This window comes from Athene cunicularia (assembly GCF_003259725.1).
Source record: "Athene cunicularia isolate RWA chromosome 3 unlocalized genomic scaffold, athCun1 chr3_part1, whole genome shotgun sequence".
Classification (NCBI taxonomy): Eukaryota; Metazoa; Chordata; class Aves; order Strigiformes; family Strigidae; genus Athene; species Athene cunicularia.
The window spans coordinates 25,905,309-25,913,953 of NW_020799097.1; the positions used below are offsets into that span (position 1 = coordinate 25,905,309).

The window sequence follows — 8,645 nt, forward strand, 5'->3', positions numbered from 1 at the left end:
TGCTCACCTGACTGGCTCAGATGCCTTTTGGCAGCTTTATAAAAAGACTGTTGTTATTTTTTTTTCCTTTTCACAGAGGAAAAACTGTGCTATTTTATCTAGTGAGACAAGATATTTCGGAGCATCAGTAGCTATGCTGATCTCCACACAAGACCACACATGGCTGAGTTGTTCAGAGGTCTGGTGGCCTTGGCATAGCAGCCTACAAAGACCAAAGATCAACATCTAGGCTTGCATCTTTAATCAGATGTCACTTCTTGTCCTTACTAAATAAGAGGAAGATTTGCTAGAGGGAAGACTTCCTTGAATGCCTTCCAAGATCTCCATCATTTTACATCAGGGCTACATAGAATATGTCCCCTTGTCACATCAGCCCCTGCAGTACAGGCCAGTGGCTGGCAGCACAGCTGCAGCAGGCAGCAAAACTCCAGATTTCATTTGGGGTGAGTTAGCAATTCACTTGAGTGTGCTGCTAATGGCCTGCCACTTCCCTCTATGGAAAATTAAGTGCAAAAGGTTGAAGGAGAGTGGCATTGCTTTCAAGATATGCCACAGTATATTTGTGCACAGACTACGAAGCTTGCTGCTTCTCGTTGTGGGGAGCCCCATCAGCTCTTTATAGTCATCCTCTTTTTACCTGCTCTAAATAGAAAACATCATCTAAAAATCTTTTGCTTGTATGAGACAACACTTATGGCAAAATAGGTGTTTCAGGAAGTTAGAGAAACCGGACGCTGCCAGGACACAGAGGTGGCAGTGCTTACTTTATGGGAATGTTAATAGGAGTTATCCACTGAAATGCTCTGGACTTTGACTGGAGAATAAATCTGAGCAGAGATGTTGACTCTTAACATTGCAGTGAATGGGTGGGGGAGGGCATACCGGGTTGAACTCAGAAAAACTAATTTTCCATTGGTTGGATAATCCCTTCAAAATCTGTTTTCTGAGCATCAGGGCAAGATCCTATCTCTATTAATTCCTGCCTAGCGCCTGTGTTCAAGCAGAATGAGTATCAGCAGAGGAGTAGCCATGGCAAATGCAAAGGCTGTTTCGATACTCAGTCAGCAGTTGACAGCTGTGAAGCTGAACCATTCAAATATGTGCTAATATACAGCACTTGAGATTTATTCTAGAAAATTTATTCTGGAACCTGAGAAATACAGGAATGCCAGTATGTACTCAGACTGTCAGATGAATTGCTCAGTTTGCAATATTCACAGTCCATTAAGTCCAATAAAAAAATCCACTATCACTAAACTGGAAAAACAAAGCTCTGTGATACACATCTGTTATTTTTCAATACGGTAAGCATAGCTGTCTTTAGCAGGACTTCAAGACTGGAAGCCGCTCTGGTGAAAGTATAGATGAATCTCTTCAAAACATAAGTATACTTGCTATTTTCAAACCTCAGCAAGAAACAGCCAGCAATTCCCTGCCTGATATTTTCTGTTTTATTACAGGCAGCTGGGTTTGGTCCGGATCACTGATTCAGGTTGATGCAGAGAAAATTATGATATTGTAGCATCTAGGTTGTTGAAAAGGGAGAATATGTTTTTTTGTGGGGTTTTTTTGTTTGCTTGGTTTGTTTTTTTTTTTTTTTAATCTGCAGAGGATGAGACATGAGTACTACATAACTTTTGGAATGTTTTTAACTGAAAAGAACAGTTTCGATGCCACACAGAGCAGAGGAAGGGGGAGTATTTAGTCACCTCCACAGACATTTGAGGTTGATTCTACTGTCAATAATGGCTATGTAAATTTTGTGCTATTGGAAAAAACAAAATACATATTTGCTGTTATTTTTTTACTTACAGTAGTTATGTACACAATTTTCCCCCCTTACACTTGAAGTAGAAAGGAGGAGAATATTTTTGCCCTTATGCCTCACAGCTGAAAACAGGCATTTGAAAGAAAATTAGACACATGGGAGGGAACTAATAGGGTTGTTTTGTCATTTTCAGCCTACAATACAGTGGGGTTTCTGTCTTTGATGGATTGGTGAAAGGAATGGAAGGATGAATTGCTTGTCACCATATAATCTGTCAATATATAATTTGTCAACATATAATCTGAGGCAGCCTCCAGACAAATAAGTACATGCTTTGTAGTTGTATTCATAATTAATTCAAAGAAATGTAGATACCTTGTATAGAGCCAGGACAATCTAACCATAAGACTAAGCTAATTGAAAAGATCTCTCTAATTTCAGGATGAAGTTCTTGTGAGCTGGTAGGGGCTCTGCATCAAAAACACGTCACAGTGCTGTTGCAGGAAGAAAAGAGCCAGGAAGCTCCCGGTATTGATGATACTCGGTTGCTTTGCCAATTCTGTTGTGTTACACCTCAGGTTGCAACATCTCTCAGAGCTCCAAGCCTCTTTTCCCCACCTGTCCCTGCCTGCTGTCTGTAATTTAGCTGCTCCTCATGAGCTGCTCTATGAAGTTTATCTAATTAAAATTATTATACCTTTGTGGAGGAACAAAGAGGGAAGTCAGGTAATTCAGTTTGACCAGGACCCTTGACTGACTTTGCTTAGTGCACTGGTTTAAGCATCTGTTCTCAAAACAATGTAACGTTCACCAATAAATAAAATCAAGTAAGTGGCTGAGTATGACATTAATGGTCCAGAAAAGACGTAAGATATTAGAGAGGCAGAGAACACCAAGAGTAATGGGGAAGAATAACCTGAATTTCTTACTCGCGCTCTTTGCTTCTACTTTACAACACATGAAAGACGTGTTGTTAGCCAGCAGGCATGGGCACTCCAAATCCTGCCTATCATACAGGAAATTTGAATATAGAAGTGCAGAAATCCATGATGGGATTCTCATTATGCTCTTCATAAACCCCAAGACAGAGAAGAAAAATGTGCTGTAATCCTGGAAGAGTCATTATTTGAAAACTACAGTTCTCCTTCAAAGAGAGCAAGTTCTTGGGAGTGCCCAGCATGCTCTTTGCTCACCAATTTTTTAATTTTTTTTTTAATAACTCTAAATATAGTACCCGAATCATAAAGCTGTAAATTCTTTAATTCTAAGATACAGCAATGTCATCTGGTCAAAACTGGCATTGCCACAGTCTCTCCTCTCTTGCAGTATGTTCCTTTTCTTTGCACCAAGCTGAGTGTCTTTCTGATTTAGCAGTGAGCCAGATTGGTAAAAATAGACTTCCAAACTGCTGACCAAACATTTCCTGAATCAGATCTAATACTTCTGTAGTATATACTACGTTGATTCAGCATTCAAACCCAATGAAATAAAAAGCTTGTCTGTCTTCTTGTATTTTTCATACAGGTTTGGTTTCCCACAGGATCAGCAAGCTTGATCTTAATCCCACTGCTGCCACCAATGCTCAGGACTGCTTGGGGAAGGGGAGGCAAGGGAGAAAAGCATTTTTTTCAGCAGAAGCCTGCAACTAGAGAGGTTTAGACTGAAGAGTGACCTGAAGCCCTCTGAGAGTTGGTCCAGCCTGTGCTTGGCTGCAAGAGCACTGGCAAATCAAGAGGATTGTTTTGCTGGGGAGTTTCAGGGCTGTACCCTCTCCTTTGCTGATCACAAAGGCATTGGATTCGGTTTCTGACATAGTAGTATAAACCTAACTTAACTGACTGTCTAGTGGTTTACGCTTAAACTGAAACTGTAGCCTCAGAGCCAAAAAACATGCAGCTGATGAAAATTGTATTGAATTGGTACTTGTCCCCTGGAATTGGGAACTGAAGTGGTTCAGAGAGCAGATAGAGCTACTAATGATGGCCAGATTGGTTTCCAGTTGAATTGGCTTGCCTAAACTGGCTATAATGTGCCTGCATGAGTGTTAGTGCTGGCTGGCACCAGAGAGAGCAGGGGAGAGGAGGACAAAATTGTAGCAGCCTAGATTTTAAACCCAGACTTAGACTTAAACTGCAATGACATTTTATATCCAGATTGATCTGAGAAGCAGGTTAGATCTGTCCAGGTGGGAAGCCTTACACAGTTCAACTACAGTCAGCCTAGGTAGGAGAGAGCAGTGGGAGCAGAAGGTGGAGACCACACAAGTCTCTGCCATTAGACCTGCACCATGCACTCCACGCTGAAAAAGACTGGTGGGAGATGGGAGAAGGTCTGAGGTGCTTTTATTCCCTGTTTTCAGTACTTGGCTTTGCAGTTCAGAGCTATGAATTGTATGAAGGGCTACCTGATAATCTTCAGGGATTACTCTGGGGCGTGTAGACACAGTCCTAAGTGACATTAGTTCAAATCAACGTTTGAGGAAGGTAAGGGTTTTTCTACTCAATGGCCTTATTTATCTCATCTTGGAAACTCAGCACAATTCTGCATTTCTCTGCTGCCAATTTCGGTGCCTAATGTTGGGTGAGATGTTAGTTATTGCAGATAGTGATATTGTATGTCCATTTCCCAGGTGAAATCATGGCCTGTAAATGTGCAAAAGCTCCAGTGGCCCATTTCCTCTGGATGTGACTCAGATGTTTACCTATTTTCATTTTGTTTCTGCTATGGTTTGTACAAGGCACAATATTCATGTCCTGGAATGTTACATTGTTGAGTTAATGGTTGCTGCAGTTTCATGGCAGGAAAGTGTGTATTTGATCTCTCCTACAATATATATTTAGATCTCTCCTACAATATATATTTAGAAACATGATTTATTTATACAATTGGTCTTTAAATATTATTGTTATATAGAAACTAAGTGTAAATATTCAAACCGGTGCACCTAGATCTAAATTACTAAAAGCATGATCTGCAACACTTGCTATACTGATTGGTTCCAGAGGGTCTGGTTAGGTGCTAAAGGTTTTTAAAGCTCACAGCTATGTTTGCTCTCTGCAACTAAATAAGAGGTTTATAGGCCAGATTAGAGATACGATGGGATTTGAAAGATTTTTTTTTTTTTAATATACATAAAAGCCTATGATGACAGGGAAGCAGAGGAAGAAAGGTGAAGCAATATTCTAGGTATTACTCGATGATACTTACTGAGCCTGCCTCAAACAGTTTGTTACAACCATCAGCCCTTTAATTAAGTGGAATTTACCCCAGCGCAGAAGGCTTCTGTAAAAGCCTTTACTCTGTACACAACATACTTCAGGTCTCTACAAGGGGCAGAAATTTAGTATAAATGGTGAGGTTCTGCCCCAGACATAAATCCTTGATGAAAATCCCAGTTATAATATTCAGCCACTGGATGTCCTCATTTTCAAAGGTCTGCAGAGGTTGATCATCTGGAAAGCCACATGTTGTTGACAGTTTGCAGAGCATTGCATAAAAATATTCTGTGCTGGGTATTGCCAAACTCCAAGCTTACCACCCATAAAGCAATGGAATCGGTTTCACTTCTCAAGGTAATTAAACTCCTACTGGATGCAGAACATGTCTTTAATCTGCTCCTTTCTCCATCTTTCTCTCTTTTTTCATGACTTAACTGTAATTTATGCAACAGCTTGCTTTGCAGGACTCCTGCATTCCTAAACACTGAGAAGTTTACTATATTTCGTGGTGTTTTGTTGTTTGTTTGTTTGTTTGTTTGTTTTTTTCTAGTGCTACCTTCACTGGAGTCTTACAGTTTTTACTGTGGATTCTGGTTGCAGCTTGGTTTTTCCAGGTTCCTATGAATTCCCAAGGCTGCATCCCTCTGCTCCCAGGAGTCCTGAGCTGATCTCACAGACTTTTGTCAGTGATAGGTATTTGCATCATGTGTGTAGCTACATCTGCCCAGAGAGCTTCACTTTTTCTCAGAAGGCCTGCTTTCTCCTGCAGCTCATGAGCCATCACCAGCCACCTTTACTTTGCTGCAAGCTCCCCTGCCTGCACCATCATGGAGGGTGTTTCTCAGCCTGAGCTTCCCCTGCAGCTAAAGCTTTCATCCAGCCTCCTTGCTCTTGCAGCTCTAATGGCATCATTCTTGTTGCCAGACATTCCTGTCTTCTGATTATGAATTGACATTGCTTGTCAGACACTCTCCAACAACTTATAAAAATCTGAGCTGGCAGAAAGATTGGCAAAGGGCTGTCTGTAGCCATACGTGGATTTCATGTTTGTTCATGAAACATGGAAAACACGCTCATGAATATCTGCATTGTTGGGTTTTTTTGGTCTGAAGTTTTGAGAAAAAAAAATGTACTTCTCTTAGCTTTCTACCTTTTAATTTCTCTAATTTAAGCCTCTGTTAAACTACATTGTCTCTCCAACAAGGGGGCAGTTTGTGCTCTGTAAACAGTTTGAAACCATGAAAGCAGGTTTTGCCAGAGGACAAACTCAGTAGAAAAATGAAGGGTAGACTTCTTTCCCTCATAAAGGAAACTCATCTTCTGGTATAAATGGGCATACTTACTCTAGATAAGTACACTTCATGTACAAGCATGGTAGTTTCACGCTGGTTCATGAGATATTATCTCCAGCAGGAACCAACCTCTGTAGCTGCTGAGGTCTCCTAAGATGACTGGGGCCAGGTATGCATTTATTTATCTACTTGCTAACATCTCTCTTCAGTGGTTCAGAATTGGATGAGTGCTTCAGAAAAACAGATGAACCTGAACCTGTATCTTTCCACGCACAGCTCTGCAGGACTGGTAGATCCTTACGGAAACTCGCTGACTCCCCGCACATCCTGTCATGCCCTCTATGGAAGGGGAGGCATGCCCAGAACTTCCCAGGTGGGCAAAAACCTGGGGCGCTCCTGATAGGACTCTGCTGGGATTTGCTCCCAGCTCAGTAACCATAACTCTGAAACAAACCTAACATTCAGGTGAGCCAGGAGAAAGATTTAGAAGATGGAGGACAACAAAAAAACCACCACAGCAGATCTGGATGATGCTTGTCAATATTGTTAGCTTAACATGAAGTACATGCCAATGTTTCCATAACAGGGAAAGTAGCGGAGTGTGGTACGAGTAGACTGCTTTACAGACACAGTGAGGAGCTAAGAGCAGCTTCAGAAGAGGATACATGTTTCAGGAGTCCTGTCCCAGAGGTGCTGGCAGCCGAGGAGCCAACCATGTTTGACTGGAAATGAGTTCTCTCCACTCCTGGTGCAAGCCTAACTGGGCTGGAGAAGCAAGTTAAATATCATGTCCCTGCCCTAGAAACTGTGATACTGCTGTGAAATTTGCTCACCTTAGGCTAATGATAATGACTGTGCATCTAAACTGGCAGCTCAGAAAATTTGGCTTCTAAACTGCTTAGGAACTGGTGACAGAGTGTGGTCTGCTCAGCTTTCACCCTCTTGGAGGAGGAGACTTACTGATTATTTTCTGTTGTTCTAAAGGGCACTGTGGGCTACGCTAACAGTGGTGGTGAATATGGATGAAGAACAAATGGGGTTAGAGTCCTATATCTATGCTCTGAGGTCAGACACCGCTACTTTTCCCTCTGGTGCTCATGATCATCCCTGGAGAGCTGAAGTCCACTGTGATTTTAGAGGAATCTAGCTATTCTTTCTTCTTGCAGCTTTTGAAGAGCTCTTTGGTAAATGTGGGACACTGCTTTTAGTCATTGCAAAACTGAAGATTTGATTTGGAGTGCTGAAAAGTTAAGTGCTGAAGTTAAAGGTTTTACAAGTACCAAACCTTAGATTTACAGCAAACAGGATTTTGCCTCCTCACAACCAAAGCTCAGAAGCAGCTCAAATTAAAATCAATAGTTGGTCTACATCCATTTACAGATACATCTACATTCATGTAGACTGGGAAACCTTACCCCTGTGCACACATTTTCCTTTTAGGCAGCTTGTACTCAGACTGCCTGCAAATATGTATGCTCATCAAATGGACAATGCTCAGTCCCTTCTAGGAATGGCTGGGGCCACTTTTTTTATGGTGATGCCAAGAGGAGGACTGACAAGACAGATGGAGGCTGCTGAACTGTAACACAGCTTGTTAGAGAAATGCAGCCCTTTAAAGCTCAGGGTGCAGCCAGGATTTACCCCCTGAGAAATGGCAGCAGACCCTGAAGTGCATAGCTTCAATTCTGCCTCAAAATAAGCAGCACAGATGCAGCCTGCAAGGCTGAACTCAAAATAAACCTTTTCTTTTGGCTGTGATGCTATAGTATGGGATGAGGCTGAGCAAACACAGTGTAACTCTCCCCTGTCTGGTGCTCCATGTCCCAGATCACTGAGTGTGCAGCTACGCCAGGCTATGGGGTCATGCACCCTTATTTCCTGTATAGAGAAAAACTCTTGCTATGGTAACGATGGATCTGTGAGGAATTTAATTTTTGCTTTGTCTGGTTAATGGTTAATGAACCAGTGTCTTGCTTTTTACTGGTGCTTGCAGGGAGCACACTGCAAGGGCTCCTCTGCTCCAGCACTGTGCTGGTGAGTTGTCCCTGCAGCAGAGGGGATCCCATGAACTGGCTGCAGGATCCTGCTGGGACCTTGCTGTGGGGAAAGGCCCTGGGATGTGCCCTAGGATGTCACTTGCTGCTCGAAACCTGGTTCTGGGAAGGTTGCAGCCTCCTCTGCCACCAGCAAACCCAGGTTGTCCCCTTCATCGGGACGGAATTGCTGTTGTCCTCCTTGGGGTTCAGCTCTCGAGGTCACCTTGGGGTCTGTGTCTCTGGGGACTGCCCCCCCCCCCCCCCCCCCCCCCCCCCCCCCCCCCCCCCCCCCCCCCCCCCCCCCCCCCCCCCCCCCCCCCCCCCCCCCCCC

The 8,645-nt window shown here is 42.9% G+C and overlaps 1 protein-coding gene across 2 annotated transcripts in view; it reads left to right on the forward strand.

Annotated features, from left to right (window-relative positions):
• LRRC1 (leucine rich repeat containing 1) overlaps positions 1 to 8,645 on the forward strand; it is a 119,881-nt gene that overhangs the window by 27,902 nt on the left and 83,334 nt on the right. The gene's annotated exons all lie outside the window — the stretch shown is intronic.